The 14,208-nt window shown below is 42.4% G+C and overlaps 1 non-coding gene across 1 annotated transcript; it reads right to left on the bottom strand.

The window, feature by feature from the left end:
* Positions 1-9,713: 9,713 nt before the first annotated feature.
* On the bottom strand, positions 9,714-9,829 carry LOC131527807 (U5 spliceosomal RNA). Its single transcript, XR_009267765.1, has one exon. It is a non-coding gene; the product is annotated as a U5 spliceosomal RNA (small nuclear RNA).
* Positions 9,830-14,208: the final 4,379 nt, after the last annotated feature.

The raw sequence follows: 14,208 nt of genomic DNA, 5'->3' as shown, positions 1-14,208 counted from the left end.
CAAATTATTAATTTAAATGTTAAGGCCACTAAATATAAAGAGGGACCGAAAACCCTCTAAGTTTTAAACTATGGTGTTGTTTTAATGTACAGTATTTGTTCATAATTTTATGACAAACACAAATGAAAAAAATTCCTGACAAGTTACTCACCCGTATGTCATCCAAGATGTTCATGTCTTTCTTTCTTCAGTCGCAAAGAAATTCATTTTTTTTTAGAAAAACATTTCAGGATTTTTCTTCATACAGTGGACTTTTATGGTGGCCAGTGGATTGAAGATTAAAAATTAGATTAGATTAGATTAGATTCAACTTTATTGTCATTACACAAGTACAGGTACAGGGCAACGAAATGCAGTTTAGGTCTAACCAGAAGTGCAATAGCAGCAAGTGCAGTATATACAATGGTTGAATAAGTGCAGGACAAGGATATGTACTGAATATATGTATAAATATATATAGAAAGATGGTTATTAATATAAACAGAATTTACAGGTGAATATGTATAGTGAATAAATATACAGATGGCTATTACTATAAACAGAATTTACAGGTGATATGTACTATCAATATAATATATATACAGATGACTATTACTATAAACAAGGTGTAAAAGTGCAGTGGAAGTGATTGCATATTACAATTAGACATACGGTGCAAAATGTTAATGTAAACATTGATAATGTAAACAACAGTCGGCAGTGCAAATGAGCATAGTCCAATTTAGGTATGGTAGTGCAGGATACAAAAGTAAACAGTTGTTACTGTAATAAAAATTTACATTCAGTAGTGCAAATAAGGCAGATGTGAGGTAGGAGAGAAGAGTTAATAGTATATGAGGAAGTGGATCAACGGGGGTTAGAGTTCAGTAAAGAGACAGCTCTGGGGAAGAAACTGTTCTTTAGTCTGCTGGTCCTGGTCCGGAGGCACCTGAAACGCCTACCGGAGGGCAGGAGAGAAAACAGTCTGTGGGCTGGGTGAGAGGAGTCCTTAAGGATGCTGCGAGCTCGATGCAGACAGCGTTTCCTCTGGATGTGTTCTATGGCAGGTAGTGGAGTCCCTGTGATGCGCTGGGCAGTTTTCACCACCCGCTGCAGTGCCTTGCGCTCCGCAACAGAGCAGCTCCCGTACCATACTGTGACACAGTTGGTCAGGATGCTTTCTATTGCGCAGCGATAGAAGTTCACCAGGATAGCAGAGGAGAGCTGATTCTTCCTCAGTGTCCTCAGAAAGAAGAGGCGCTGGTGAGCCTTCTTGACCAGGCTGGAGGTGTTGGTTTTCCACAACATGTCCGCCGAGATGTGGATCCCCAGGAACTTGAAACTGGAGACACGCTCAACAGCCATTCCATTGATGTGGATGGTGTCGTGTGTGCCTCTTGACTCCTTCCTGAAGTCCACGATGAGCTCCTTCGTTTTGGTGGTGTTGAGGAGCAGGTTATTTTCAGTGCACCATGTGGCCAGGTGCTGGATCTCCTCCCTATAGGCAGTCTCATCGTTGTTACTGATGAGGCCAATCACCGTGGTGTCGTCTGCAAACTTGACGATGGAATTAGATCCATACACAGGCTTGCAGTCGGAGGTGAAGAGGGAGTAGAGAAACGGGCTTAGCACACAGCCCTGTGGTACACCAGTGTTAAGTGTGATGGATGTGGAGCAGGTGAATCCTGATCGAACATTCTGGGGTCTGTTGGTCAGGAAGTCCAAAATCCAGTTACACATTGAGGTATTGATGCCCAGGTCTCCAAGTTTGGCTATTAACTTGGTTGGGATGACAGTGTTGAATGCTGAGCTGAAGTCAACAAACAGCATACGTGCATAAGTGTTCTTATTGTCCAGGTGAGTGAGCACAGAGTGCAGTGCCATGGAAACTGCATCCTCTGTGCTCCTATTGCTACGGTAGGCAAACTGGTGTGAGTCCAATGTGGATGGTAGAGAGTCTTTTAGGTGTTCCAGGACCAGCCGCTCAAAGCACTTCATGACGATGGGTGTGAGTGCTACAGGGCGGTAGTCATTAGGGCACCTCGGACTAGAGTGTTTTGGCACTGGCACAATGGAAGTGCATTTAAAGCATGTTGGTACGGCTGCTTGGGCAAGAGACAGGTTGAAAATGTCTGTAAAAACCCCAGCGAGCTGCTCCGCACATGCCCTGAGAACACGACCAGGGATGTTGTCTGGTCCAGCAGCCTTGTGCGCGCTGATCCGGCTCAGTGCCTTGCAGACATCTGTGGAGGAGAGTATGATTGGTGGGTGGTCAGCTGAGGGGTTGAGCTTGGTGGCAGTTTCTCTGTTGTCTCTTTCAAAGCGAGCATAAAAGTAATTTAGCTCGTTCAGGAAGTTGACATCAGTGGCTGCGGGGGTGGAGTGGGTGGGTTTGTAGTCACTGATGGCCTGAATGCCCTGCCACATGCGTCGAGGGTCAGAGTTGGAGAAGTGTCCCTCTATCTTTAGCTTGTAGCAGTGCTTGGCCTTTTTGATGCCCCTCTTCAGGTTTGCTCTGGATGTGCTGTAGGCTTGTGCATCTCCTGATCTGAAGGCAGTGTTGCATGACTTCAGCAGGAGTTGCACTTCCTTGTTCATCCAAGGCTTCTGATTTGGATATGTGGTGATCTGTTTCTGGGTTGTAACACTGTCAATGGTGATATTGATATGATCCAATACAGAGGAGGTGTAAGAGTCAATGTCTGTGTGAGCGCCACTGGTGGCTTGAGAAGCAAACATACTCCAGTCTGTGTGTAGAAACCTTTCCTGGAGTGTGGAATCTGCCCCCGCAGGCCACACCTTGATGGTCTTCATTGATGGCTTCACACGGTTGATGAGGGGTGCATATTTGGGGTGAGGAACAAAGAAAGGTGATCTGACTGTCCCAGGTGGGGAGGGGTGTCGCAACGTAAGCTCCAGCCATGTTTGTGTAAACATGGTCTAAGGTTTTGTTTCCTCTGGTGTGACAGGAAACATGCTGGTGAAACTTGGGTAGCACTGACTTTAAGTTTGAGTGATTAAAGTCACCTGCAACAATAAAAGCCGCTTCCGGGTGATCAGTCTGTTGTTTACTGATGGCTGCGTGAAGTTCTTTCATAGCAAGCTTGGCATCAGCATCCGGGGAATATAGGCTGCAGTTATAATGGTGGAAGTGAACTCCGCGGTAGATAAAACGGTCTACATTTAACCATGAGAAACTCAAGGTTAGCTGAACAATGACTCCCAACAATAGCAGAGTTTGTGCACCAAGCTTTGTTAATGTAAATGCACAATCCACCAGCTCTGGTCTTACCGGAGCCATCTAATGTTCTATCCGCCCGAGTGTGTGGCGTCCGCTAGCTCAATAGCGGTGTCCGGTATTCGCTGTTTAACCAGGTTTCCGTGAAGATTAGGACGTTACAGTTCAAAAGTTTCTTGCTGTGTGTGATGCTGAGTCGAATCTCCTCCATTTTGTTCACTAGCGACCGTACATTGGCAAGGAAAATGCTGGGTAAAGAGAGCCGGTGTGGTGTTAGCCTTAGCTTAGCTCTTAGTCCTCCGCGCTTCCGCCGCCTTTGTTTTACGATCTCGACGCCGCCTGCGAGCACTTCCGCCCGGCCGGGTAGGGTGCATAGCCTCGGGTGTCCTAGCGATCTCAGGAAGGAGTCGAAGATTGTCCATAAAAGTGTCGGAAATTCGCAAACCGATATCCAAAAGCTCACAACGGGTGTACGATGTAAAGGCACAACTGTTCTGCATGAACAGGCCCGAGATGAGTAAGAAAAATACAGCAAAATTGCAAAATCTGGAGAGACCCAGAGCCTCGCGATGTACTCGCGCCGCCATCTTGGGTTGATAAAAATGCAGTTTCAATGAAGCTTCAAAGGGCTCTACACGATCCCAGCCGAGGAAGAAGGGTCTTATCTAAAAAAGTTACAATTTATATACTTTTTAACCTCAAACGCTCCTCTTGTCTAGCTCTGGGTTAACACTGTATTTTCCCGGTTCATGACAGTTAGGGTATGTCGGAAAACTCCCATCTCATTTTCTCCTCCAGCTTAAGAATCGTTCTAAATCATCCTACATCGCGATTTTACCATTTTTATAAAGGGCGTTTGACCTTCTTTGTATGTTCACTTTGTAAACATTGGGTCAGTACTTTTTGAAATTGGAGGAGAAAATGAGACGAGAGTTTTTAGACCTACCCTAACTGTCATGAACTGGAAAAAAAACACAGTTAACGCAGAGCTAGACAAGAGGAGCGTTTAACCAATCTTTTCGCTAGATAAGACACTTCTTCCTCAGCTGGGATTGTTTAGAGCCCTTTGAAGATGCAATTAAACTGCATTTTGGAAGTTCAAACTTGAGGCACCATAGAAGTCCATTTTATGGAGATAAATCCTGAAATGTTTTCCTCAAAAAACATAATTTCTTTATGACTGAAGAAAGAAAGACATGAACATCTTGGATGACAAGGGGGTGAGTACATTATCTGTAAAAAAAAAAAAAAATCTAGAAGTGAACTACACCTTTAAGGTGAATTGGAGCCCATCAGAGTGGAGTTGACTGTCACCTACTTACTGTCGCATAGGCTATTCCCTATTTTGTTATACTATTAAGTACTTGTTCTTGTTCTTCCTTTGTTATTTTATTTATTGCTTTACCGTATCACAGTGTTGGCAACTCTTACAGATTTCCTTGAAACATTGCTGTGACACAGAGACCTCACAGAAGTCCTTATTTTATATATTTGGTTAAATATAAGCTTTGTGTCTTAGAGTTCATATTTGACTAACTGGAGCCCAGGTCAGGAAGCAGACAGACTGGCTAAACCGATCGTCTGCTAGCCGCCTCACGTCACAGAAGTCAGTTAACTCTCAGCACATAGAAACCTTTTCACCTAGATATCACTCTATAGAGACTGTGTCTGTTCCCTGAACTAGAAAATACAGAAAACATCCAAACCAAAGTAATAGTAACAATTTAATTGATGTTCAACAAATACAAAACTGATATAATACAGATAAACACATGATATAGCTTGGCTTATTGAATATTAGATCCCTTTCTTCAAAAGCACTTTTTGTAAATGATATGTTCACTGACCATAAACTAGATGTGCTTTGTCTGACAGAAACCTGGCTAAAATCAGATGATTACATTACCTTAAACGAGTCTACACCACAAGATTACTGTTACAAACATGAACCGCGTCCAAAAGGTAAAGGGGGAGGTGTTGCTACAATTTATAGCAATATTTTCAGTATCTCTCAGAGGTCGGGTTTCAAGTATAATTCGTTCGAAGTAATGGTGCTTCATATAACGTTATCCAAAGAAACAAGTGTTAATGATAAATCCCCTGTGATGTTTGTACTGGCTACTGTATACAGGCCACCAGGGCACCATACAGACTTTATTAAAGAATTTTCTGATCTTCTATCGGAGTTAGTGCTGACTGCAGATAAAGTCCTAATCGTTGGTGATTTTAATATCTACGTTGATAATGAAAAAGATTCGTTGGGATCAGCATTTATAGACATTCTAAACTCTATTGGTGTTAAACAACAGGTGTGTCAGGACCTACTCATTGTCGAAATCATACTCTAGATTTAATACTGTCACATGGAATTGATGTCAGTGGCGTTGAAATTTGGCAGCAGAGCGATGATATCTCAGATCATTATCTAGTCTCCTGTATATTCCATATAGATAAAGCTGTAAAGTCAAGTCAAGCTTTATTGTCATTCCGCTACATGCGGGGCATACAGTGGAACGAATGTCGTGCCTCACAGGACCACGGTGCTACATAAATACAGGCATACAGCAATGAAGTAAAACAATATAAACCTATACACAACTATCCTACTGATAGATTTTGACTATAAATATACTATATATAAAAAATGTTTTTTACCTATACATAAACTAAAAAATACAAACTATACGAGTGCTTCAGATAAATACTGTACATGTGCAAGGAGAAACATTGTGAGTCAGCAGCTGGCTGGGGAACAGTGCAGGATGATTTGTAGTGCATGAGCATGTAAACATACATATACTGCATTACTGAGTCTATTTGTGGGGTTGTGTACACACAGCAGTGTGTGTGAAAAGTGACTAGTGCACATAGAGGAGGAGAGTGTACTACTACAGGTGGTTTGTCCAGGCCCACTCACCTGTGTGTAGCACACTTCGATTGCACAAAAAAAAAAAAAAAAAAAGTTTCAGATGGTCCATGTTACAGGAGGTAGGGGGTTTGTATGGGGTTTCAGAGAGGGGCAGGGTGATTTGAGTTCAGGACCCTCACAGCCTGGGGGAAAAGCTGTTGAGCAGTCTGGCAGAGCGGGCTCTGATGCTCCGGTACCGTCTTCCTGATGGTAGAAGCTGGAAGAGACTGTGGGAGGGGGTGTATGGAGTCCTTCACGATGCTATTGGCTTTGCTGGAGCATCATGTAAGGAAAATGTCCAGGATGGAGGGGAGAGGGGCACCGATGATCTTTGCAGCTGTGTTCACTGTCCGCTGGAGGGTCTTGCGGTCTGCTGCGGTACAGTTCCCGTACCAGACAGTGATGCAGCTGGTCAGCACACTCTCAAAGCCAACTCCTTGTTACAAACATGGTAGAACCATTACCTCTACCACAAAAGACTGCTTTATAAATAATCTTCCTGACTTATCTCAGTTCCTCAGCATATCCAATAGCTCAGAACAACTTGATGTAACAGGAACTATGGACTCTCTCTTTTCTAGCACTTTAGATGCGGTTGCTCCTTTACGCTTAAGGAAGATTAAGGATAAGAGTCCAACACCGTGGTATAATGAGCACACTCGCGCCCTAAAGAGAGCAGCCCGGAAAATGGAGCGCAACTGGAGGAAAACTAAATTAGAGGTATTTCGTTTAGCTTGGCAGGAAAGTACCCTATCCTACAGAAAAGCATTAAAAACTGCTAGATCTGATTACTTTTCGTCTCTTCTAGAAGAAAACAAACATAATCCTCAGTATTTATTCAATACAGTGACTAAATTAACTAAAAATAAAGCATCAGCAGGTGTTGGCATTTCCCAAGAGCATAGCAGTAATGACTTTGAACTACTTCACTTCCAAGATCGATACTATCAGAGATAAAATTGTATCTTTGCAGCCGTCAGCTACAGTATCGTTACTTTTCACGCTTTATATGTTACCCTTGGGAGATATTATCAGGAGACATGGTGTTAGCTTTCACTGTTATGCTGATGATACTCAGCTCTATATTTCTTCGCGGCCCGGTGAAACTCACCAAAATCAGTTTAAATCTAGATTAAAGACCCATCTCTTTAGCCTGGCTTACACATAACACACTAATACGCTTCTATTATTCAAATCCGTTAAAGGATTGTTAGGCTGCATTAATTAGATCAACCGGAACCGGGAACACTCCCCATAACACACGATGTACTCGTTACATCGTAAGTAGAATGGCATCTACGCTAATATTTGTCTGTTTCTTTCCTATTCTGTTTCTCAGTCCGTATCCGATCAGATGGTGGATCAGCACCAAGAGATGATGTCTACAGCCCTGATCGTCAGCGGAGACCAGGACACCCAGATGAGCCCCAGAGACATATATCCAGTCTGTGTCTTCTTTTTCTGGCCGTGTTGAGTTTCGTTCAGAGACAGGTGAACAAGTCACAGATGATCATGTTCAAAACATTGCTAGTATTTATGATCTAAGACAAAGAATGGTTAAATGTTATTGTGATTGATGTAAGAACTACATTCACACCACCTCTGCCAGTGATGGCCTCACCAGCTAGCACCCGCACTGGACCTGTTAAGACTGGTGGTAGGGTGTTTGTGTTGGATCACAAAAGGTGGACAGCCCCAATGAAGGAGGCCATTGACAACTTACTAAAGAAACACCATGGCAAGAAGGACATGATTAAGCTTGTGGATCAGGAGTATGCAGCAATGGTCCATAACTCCTGTACTGATCCCAACAGCATGCTCCATTCAACCACAAGATTACACATCTCACAGTATGTGAAACACTTAGCTAAACTCTTAAACACCAGGGGCCTCATTTATAAAGCGTGCGTATGCACAGATTTGATCCTAGAGTGTGCGTACGCTTAAATCCACGCCAACGCTCATATTTATAAAAATGGTCTTTGACGTGGAAAAGTGCTTAGCGTCATGTCAGGGTCCGAGCAGACGTACGCACTTTTTATTGTCGGAGTAATGCAGATTTTTTCAAATGTAAGCTGTTCTTGCAGGTCGCTGTTCTAAATTATGATGATTGGTGATATTTTATATGTTAATGATATTAATTAGGAGTTGTTTAGAAGGCAGAGAGCTGAAACCATTCAATTGCGCACAAGTTCAACATAATTTGCAATTCATAGATTTCACATCTGAAATAGGCGCGTACGCTCGTTTTCTGTTCGTACGTTCATTCTATGAATCGCACGTACGCATTTCTGAGAAATGATCGTAAGATCAAATTTAGGACGGTTTCTGCACAACATTTTATAAATGAGGCCCCAGGACACCTAGATGAGCCCCAGAGACATATCCCCAGTGAAGACCTCGATTAAAATACAATAAAACTAAAAATATAACAAAATAACTAAAAATATAATAAAATACCTAACTACATAATACTATTATTGTTAGAAATTGCAACAAAATAAAAAATAGAAATATAAACTTTTGAACTGCGGGTTTCGTTTGGCCAGAGGAGAACTGACCCCCGACTGAGTCTGGTTTCTCCCAAGGTTTTTTTCTCCATTCTGTCTCAGAGGGAGTTTTGGTTCCTTGCCGCTGTCGCCTCTGGCTTGCTTAGTTGGGGACACTTAATTTATAGCGATTATCGCCAATTTGATTGCACAGATACTATTTAAACTAAACTGAGCTAGACAATGACATCTCTGAATTCAATAATGAAATGCCTTTAACTGAAAATTGAGTGTTTAATCTTATCATTATACATTACTGACACTCTATCCTCCAATTTGATACTGTTAAGTGCTTTGACACAATCTGTATTGTTAAAAGCGCTATATAAATAAATGTGACTTGACTTGACTTGACTTTTGCAACACATCTTTACATTATGCAAACTTGACATGTATTAACTTTGTTTTTGTGTTTTTTTTGCAATGTATTTTTGTCTAATTGTGATCACAGGTGAAAAGTGCATCAGAGGGGGAGGACCTTTCTGCTCCCTCATATACTTCAGGGAAACTTTGCAAGCATATGCAAAAGATCTCCAGAAATTTGTTGATTCCTGTCCACAGCTGAAAGAAAAAAATTACAATATGCCTATTAAAAATAAATGTAGAAAATGATTTGGTGTGTGTGTGTGTGTTTTACAGTTTGTATTTTGCATAAGAACACATTGTATTTTGTATAAGTGGTTGAAAATTTTTATTTTTGTTCTGCATTCTGTTCTTGGAAAAGATCTGTTAAAATTTTGTTAAATAATAAAAATATGTCTTTAGACCTTACATTTAACTATGTAATACAGTTCATTGTTAATAACTAGAATTGTTTAATGTTACACTTACACAGTAACTACACGTAACAAGAGGGTAACAAGGCGCTTCCGGCTTGCGCGGTCAGCAAGAATGCTCGAAGCGCATGAGTCGCTGACAGGGCTAGAGGAGCTGAAGCGATCGTTGTTTGGGCTGCAAATACAGACACCGACTACTTGCGCATCCTTCCACCGCGTGGCAGCAGACAGACAAATTAATTCTGTTCTTGACCTTCCGGTGTAGCTCTGCTGTGAGCAGAGCCCCCAAAAATACATATCACTCGCAAAAGTTCCCCCTCCACGGAAATCTTTAATAAAAGGCAAAAGATTTATGCGACAATGAAGAGAAACCCGAGCTATGTCTCCGCCCCCTTGGGCCTGTGCGTTCCCTGTGGTAAACCACTTGGCTCGCCAAGGGTAATCTAGGGTGCCGATACCTGCCCACATGCTTTTCGTCACCCCCCTCACTCCAAACGGGAGGAGTGAATGTCGCAAAAATCCCCTCAGTCGCCCAATAATAACAAGCCCAATCAAGGCAATGCAATCTCTTTTCTCATGCCCCCATCTGAGAAGTTGGAGAAAGAAAAACAAAGAGTCCAAATAATGATCATGATGGGCCGATCTGGTATTTTACGGTGTAAGGCAGGGGTGCCCACTCCTGCTCCTGGCAATCGACAGTCCTGCAAAGTTGAGAGCTGACCCTAATCGAACACACCTGAAGCCACTAATTAAGGTCTTCAGGATCGCCTGAAAATTAACGGCGGCTGTGTTTGATTAGGGTTAGCGCTGAGCTTTGTAGGAGAGTCGATTGCTAGGAACAGGAGTTGGCACCCCTGGTGTAAGGGCGGGGCCAGCGTGAGGAAAAGCCACACTTTGTGTAGTGATGTCTGGGCAGTGTCGTTGGCTGGGGGGCGAAGCCCTGCATGAGCAGCTCCTCGTTAGTATAGTGGACAGTATCTCTGCCTGTCACGGGAGGGCCAGTCGCGGATAGTTGGAACTCAGCGACAGCCAATGAAATTGAAGCATTGTTGCCGCTGCCCAGAGTGCTGAGTTACCCCTACAGCCAATCAGATTTTTTCACATTATTTTTGGCACGCTCGTCTGGATGTGGGTTCGAATCCCACTCATTGCAGTCCTAAGATATGTTCTTAAACAACTCTGAGCAAATATAAATATAAAAACACACCCCATAGCACAGAAATATTCCATATTCCATTCAAAAACATTCATTAGTCATATAAAATAATGTGTGTGTGTGTGTTTATTGGTTAAAGTAGCTAATGCATTAAATCAGCACCTTGGACAGTGAAAAGAAGATGAGCAGATATAATGAAACAGATATAGGCTAAATGTTATTCAAAATGCAACATTTATTTGTCAGGTGTTATTTTACAAACTCCAAATTTACAAAATAAAGATTTAAATTACAAAGACTATTACATTTAAAAAAAAAATATTTATTGTTACACAATTTACATTTCCAGTGTATATAGCACACTAAAAATAACATAAAAAAGTAAAACTGTGATTATGCACAATAAAAGTGTTGTCATGAGGTGGATTCTTGAGCTCCACCTACCTTTTATTATACTCATCACCCTTCCATTATATTAATTCTAATTAAAGCCTGATTTTAATGCAGACCTGTACTGTCACTTTGTACATAAAGTAGGGCTCTTTGCGTCATGCTGATAATCAAAGGCGAAATGTAATGAGTTAGATGAAATTATAAAACTATAAAAAAAGAAACCACAAAAGAAATCTAAAGATATCCAGAGAATATATACAGATAATTACAGAAACAAGAAGGGAAAAAATCCTTTAATTTCCCTTTTTCTGCCACCCATCTTTGCTTTTCTGCCTCATAAAAAGCAGAGTCTTGAAATTTTTTCCAGGTCATCTCTTTGACCATGCCCTGACCTGTGTAAATTGAAAAGACTTTAGCAGGACAGTAAATATATTACCCAGGGAAACCTGTATGTATATGTGGACTATTTGGGCCCTGCTTCAATTCCATTTTGCAGAATCTGCACAGGCGGCCAGTTTGTTGAGCATCAGACCTTTTCCGTTTCTGTTGCCCTCTCTCCTCAACCCGTTTTTTTGTGACTCCCAGTTCCCTTTGAAAGAACTCTGTCTCCATAAAATCTTGAAATGGCATTCTTGGGTTTATTAGTCCTTCTCCACTGTAGGTTTTAAAAACCTTTGTGGAACAATAGAAGTATCTAACAGAACCTTGCAGATAAAAGAAGTGGATGGAGGAGCCATCATTCTCGTACCGAGATTTGGGCTGTCCACAGGCAATACAAGTCTTCGTTTGCTTTTTCTTCTGTTCTGTATGTTGCTGCTGCTATCTCTCCATAATTCCCTCCACAATTTTCTCAATGGCCTCGTGAGTCAAAGAAGATGCAGGTGGGTGTATTACTGCTGGGGTCACTGTCATTACCGGAACACTGGTAGTGTCACTACCCTCTGTCAGTGAATACCAGAGCTGCTGTCTCTCAAGAAGTTTTTCTGGACTTGTATTTAAGGAAGAACAGGGGCCTCATTTATAAAATGTTGCGCAGAAACCGTCCTAAATTTGATCTTACGATCGTTTCTCAGAAATGCGTACGTGCGATTCATAGAATGAACGTACGAACAGAAAACGAGCGTACGCGCCTATTTCAGATGTGAAATCAATGAAATGCAAATTATCTTGAACTTGCGTGCAATTGAATGGTTTCAGCTCTCTGCCTTGTAAACGACTCCTAATTAATATCATTAACATATAAAACATCACCAATCATCATAATTTAGAACAGCAACCTGCAAGAACAGCTTACATTTGAAAAAATCTGCATTACTCCGACAATAAAAAGTGCGTACGTCTGCTCGGATCCTGACGTGATGCTAAGCACTTTTCCACGTCAAAGACCGTTTTTATAAATATGAGCGTTGGCGTGGATTTAAGCGTACGCACACTCTAGGATCAAATCTGTGCATACGCACGCTTTATAAATGAGGCCCCTGGTGTTTAAGAGTTTAGCTAAGTGCTTCACATACTGTGAGATGTGTAATCTTGTGGTTGAATGGAGCATGCTGTTGGGATCAGTACAGGAGTTATGGACCATTGCTGCATACTCCTGATCCACAAGCTTAATCATGTCCTTCTTGCCATGGTGTTTCTTTAGTAAGTTGTCAATGGCCTCCTTCATTGGGGCTGTCCACCTTTTGTGATCCAACACAAACACCCTACCACCAGTCTTAACAGGTCCAGTGCGGGTGCTAGCTGGTGAGGCCATCACTGGCAGAGGTGGTGTGAATGTAGTTCTTACATCAATCACAATAACATTTAACCATTCTTTGTCTTAGATCATAAATACTAGCAATGTTTTGAACATGATCATCTGTGACTTGTTCACCTGTCTCTGAACGAAACTCAACACGGCCAGAAAAAGAAGACGACAGCGAGGGCACAGGCTGGGCACTGGAGGTTACTACAACAGGAAGTAAACGTTTGTAATTACTGTTTGAATAAAGAAAAACAAAGGTGTTTATGGGATGATTTTGGGTTTCTATCAAATGCTTACCTGTCTCTGAACGAAACTCAACACGGCCAGAAAAAGAAGACGACAGCGAGGGCACAGGCTGGGCACTGGAGGTTACTATAACAGGAAGTAAACGTTTGTAATTACTGTTTGAATAAAGAAAAACAAAGGTGTTTATGGGATGATTTTGGGTTTTGGTTGAGTAGTCTTGGTCTTGTGCTTTTCCCAGTCAAGTACAACAGGGCGGCATCCAGGTTCAACATACTCCAGCCCAAATCTTTCTCCAGTATCTCTGTTAGATACCCAAAGGGCAGGATACTTTGGCATACCTAACAGCCTTTCTGAGACAGTATTCAGATCAGCAATCAGAGATGGCTCAAAGGCTCCTGGAAGCTGAAAACCTGGCTGTTTCAGGTCCACCAGACGCTGAAAATTCCAGCGTGTCATTCCGGTCATCCCCTGGGCTTGAAACAGCTCTGAGGAGACAAGTGTGCCAGTGACCCACTGAGCCTGATGGAAGTGGTACCCCTCCTGCTGAGATGTTCCTCTTATGGGGATCCATACTGGAACTTTGGCCCCCTCGCCCTGGACGTGGTTAAGTTGCAGTGTTCCACCATGCCTGTATAGGATTTCACCTGCAACCTCTAGATCACTTAGACAGCCCCGCAGAATGTGAACACGCTGAATGCGCCATGCTTTAAGCATGGAGGATTTGTACAGGGGAACACCATTAGGATCTGCTGCCAAATGAAAATGGTGTATAACATCTTCAACCCTTCTCAGGAGTTCTCCAGGCTGTGGGATCTTTGTTCTGCAGTGGTTTCGAATGTGCTGCTTTGTGGGGTTGGCAGGCTGAATCCCACAAAACGTGTATGCATCCTTGAGCTTCTGCAGGTGTTCCTGATCCACCACACTGAAAGCAGCGGACAAGAACTGGCAGAAGGAGCTGTAAAGGGCGTGATTCTCAGTAACACACTCACGGAGAAAGCGCCTCATACAATGGAACAGGTCCAGCTTGATGGTGATGTGCTGATTAAAGTGAGATCTGGAGGCACAGGTGTTCTGTAAACTTCTAGAAGTGGCTTCAGCAATAATGTCATCCGTAGTCTGCCATGCTTCCCAGTTCAGGTGCTCTGTTTTGTGAGGGTCTGGCACTCTGAACGGTGCACAGCAGTCTCTGAAACAAGAACAGAAAAGTATAATGTTAATG

Source organism: Onychostoma macrolepis, chromosome 20 (assembly GCF_012432095.1).
Source record: "Onychostoma macrolepis isolate SWU-2019 chromosome 20, ASM1243209v1, whole genome shotgun sequence".
Taxonomy (NCBI): domain Eukaryota; kingdom Metazoa; phylum Chordata; class Actinopteri; order Cypriniformes; family Cyprinidae; genus Onychostoma; species Onychostoma macrolepis.
Note: the sequence above shows the minus strand (reverse complement) of the source record. Positions and strands in the feature narration are given on the sequence as shown.